At 35.9% G+C, this 3,585-nt stretch overlaps 1 long non-coding RNA gene across 1 annotated transcript; it reads right to left on the bottom strand.

Moving 5' to 3' along the window:
- Positions 1-744: 744 nt before the first annotated feature.
- LOC142970083 (uncharacterized) lies at positions 745-2,577 on the bottom strand. The gene is made up of 4 exons (XR_012959167.1): positions 2,529-2,577; positions 2,275-2,415; positions 1,253-1,457; positions 745-969 (listed from the first exon to the last, which is right to left on the bottom strand). It is a non-coding gene; the product is annotated as an uncharacterized LOC142970083 (long non-coding RNA).
- Between the last annotated feature and the right edge of the window lie 1,008 nt (positions 2,578-3,585).

Raw genomic sequence — 3,585 nt, 5'->3', positions numbered from 1 at the left:
CTGGACCCTTTCTGACACAGGAACAGCATCACTCTTATTAAATCCATGCTCTACTGTATAACTGTGGAGGATATGTCAAAGCAACCCAGGTGAAAAATAAATATGCTAAGTATATTTAATTTTAGCATACTTGAGTATACTTGAAGCCCTACTAATCATAAGTATACTTAAAGAGTGCTATTTTGGAACAACTTATTTTGTACTTAATATATTTTAGTTGTGATTAAATAGTAGTTATGCACAATTTGAAGTGTATTTAGTATATTTTTGTGTGCTAAATTGGAACAACTTAATGTATACTTAGTACAATTTAAGTATATGACTGTGTATGTACTAATATACATGCTGATAGCTAACTTAAATTATACTTTTTGTGTGTTTTAAGTATATTTGAAATATATTATGAGTGTTTTGCAAATACAATATTAATATATTGATATTGTGGTAATAGTATACCAAAAGTTATACTTTTGGCTTATTCCAATTACTAAGAAAGCACACTTTCTTATTACTATGCTATATTACTTTGTACACTACATACTATTATACATTACAATATTACAAATGTATTACCAGTATCCTAAATGCTGAATGAACTTCCCAGATAGTAATCAAAAAGAATTTATTGAATTTCAAATATATTTTATTAAAATATATATATAATATATTTATAACAATTTAAAACACACTTTGAAACAATTGCAATATAGTGCATTTTTGAGAAATAAAAGAAAATATATTGAACAGAGAGCAAAACAATTTTAAGTTTACATGGTACAAACAAAACAGAATGTTTCAGAATAAAACACAGAACCATCCAAAAATTGCACCGCTTCAGACTCTCGCTCTCTAAATTGAAATTGAAACATGTTCATTTCCTTTTGTTGAACTGCTCATTGTTGCATTTCCTTCTGATGGCTGCTCGCACGTCCGAGGCTCTCGTCTGTGGAAATTCTTCTATAACAGCATCTGTTAAGAGAAGAGACGAGAAATGATGTCACACAGCATATTCATACAACATTTTCTTCTATTTTGACTACACAGGAAATCCTGTTGAACCAATATTATTTTTTGAACAGTAAATCAGGATTAATATTGAGGAACTATATCAATATGATATGCCAATATTCCTACCAGTGCAGGTCAAACGTATATTTCATCACTGGTGGTGTGTTTACCACGAACATGTGATCCTGCTGCTTTATAAATCGCAGAAGCTTTAAATTGTCTACATACGACTCAAGACAATTACCTGTTATGGCCTGCACTTTGGCAACGTCCAGTTGTCTTTTCGGTGTTCCCTCTTTCCCAGACTTCCCAGTCAGGGCGGAGAGTGCAAGGACATCCTTCGTGAAAACCAGGGGAGCCAGCTCCTGGCAAAAAAGGGTCATGCGGGAACGATTAAGTCGCAGGAAGGCCCTCTTCGAAACCGTGACTGTGCTGCCAGCCAAGGCGTGCTGTATATGAGAGAATCAATGGAACACATTAATATACAGTTGGAAGATCTCTACCTACCTATTAGGAATTAATAGACGTTATTCACATAATTATACAATGTGCTTCATTATTTAAAACGGTGCTAGTAGTCTGTACATCCCTCTATGGAGCGGTACCACCAGTGGTGTGGAGGTTCCCACTCTCTACTAATTCACATGACTGATGTGTGACACATGTAACCTAGTAAATCCCATCACTTTATTTCTGACACATTTGAACTTGAACAGCAGACGATGCTGGGGAAGACAAAAGGAACGTGGTGTCATTTTTCACAGAGCCTCCATTCAGTAGAGTAACATCAAGTATATATTAAAGACAAGCGTTATTGACCCATTTGGCCACAAGAGGGAGTATACCTTTAAGTGAGTTAGTTTAATAAAAACGAGTAGCCATACTATTACAATTCGTCATTTTTTACAAAACCAATTACAACTACCAACAGTCATACCTTCAAGGACCTTAATGTATTGTCACATATTGTCAAATAACGAAAAATAAAGGCTAAACTGCCACAGCACTGTTTGGGAGAGGTGCTGCCACAAACAGTGGAAAACTGCCGCGACAAGTGCTTGCAACAGGAAGTGCCTCTACGAGTTGCCGCTGCTACGATTTGAGCCAGCTCCTACTGGATACAAGAGAGCGCCGAAGGTTTAGCTAGCTACCAGAGTATTTGAGCTAGCATATCAGCATGTAGGGTACACATATAAAGTTAAAGCAAAAATATAAATTGAATTATCACGTCACAAAAACGACTCGTACAAATCAATATTCACTCACCCGCACAGCTTTTTTTTAGGCTCCAAGATTTCGGTCTCACACATTTTCTTTTCATGCCTGCACTCCTGCTTTCCTCCTCTGCCCATATGTCTTTGCCAAGAATGAATAAATTCTTCTTTGAGACAAGTTCTTTGTACGAATCTGATAAAACGAGAACAGATAAAAAAGTTAAGCATTCATGTTCTTCAGACAAAACAAGACAATTAAGGAGTTAACTAGTAGCTGAAAAAGAAAAATGTGAACTCCAAACTCACCGCCAAATAGCAGGACTTTCGCGGCCACTGTCTTCTCCGGTTCTTTTCTTGTCATTTGTCTTTGTTTAAAAAAAAAAAATACTATTTCATAAAATAGTTACAGGCTACTTTAAATCGAACTCTGCTCTAATAATAGTAATTGTTTTATACATACGGTATAGTATGTATGCAAAATTGTTAATTGGGACTACAGATGAAAAATTGTCTCTTGGCTAACTCTGGCGCATTTACAGAAATGTTTTTTATTAATATTATCAAATAAACCAAATATTTTTTTTTTTTAATTGTCATGCACCAGCTGGTGATTGAAATCAGGACAGTTTAAAGTATGGTCAGAGGTATAGTCCTGGATGTGTTGACAGCATTGACGTTAACTTAAGGAAGGACATTAAGGAGCTGGTACTGCAAAATGGAGTTTTCATGTAATTTGCTTGTCATGTTATTGTGAAGGACAGAATATGGTCCTGGATGTGTACCATACAGTTAAAACAACAGACTTTCCTATGTGATGAGCTAATTATGTTAGGTCAAGTAATGAAGCTAAGACAGGTATTACCACAATGGACTAACGTGCAACAGTAAAATGAGTTTGATCTGGTTTTAATGTTGCTCCTGGGATAACACACACATAACGTTACTGTTAGCGTTATCTCAATTGTTGATCGTCTTGAACACACGATTGCGATTTCTGGTCTGCTCTCCCTTTTGATTATCGTCCCGATTGCAGTCCTACAGTCGGTTCAATAACAGCACAAGTTATGTTACTAACATTACATCTAAACACTGCAATTGGTGATTAACTTTATTTATGTTAAATTAACTTGCTATGCTGTTAGCTAGCTAACCTTTCTGAGGCTACTTGAGCTCGAGCTAGCTAACGTCACAGAGCTAGCTCCACCAATATTAGCAACCTAATGAAATGAAACAGAACAAGTGAAACATTATCTGAGATGTTAACAGTTCAATAATCATGAAGACAGAACAATAACGGAGACTTTGAATTTTAATTTCGGGTGATAAGCGGCTCCTCGGTTGATCTCCACATGGCTGTGAAGGA

This window comes from Anarhichas minor, unplaced genomic scaffold (genome assembly GCF_050575085.1).
Source record: "Anarhichas minor isolate MPS153535 unplaced genomic scaffold, ASM5057508v1 ptg000042l, whole genome shotgun sequence".
Classification (NCBI taxonomy): domain Eukaryota; kingdom Metazoa; phylum Chordata; class Actinopteri; order Perciformes; family Anarhichadidae; genus Anarhichas; species Anarhichas minor.
The sequence above is the reverse complement of the archived record's forward strand: the minus strand, read 5'-3'. Positions and strand labels throughout refer to the sequence as shown.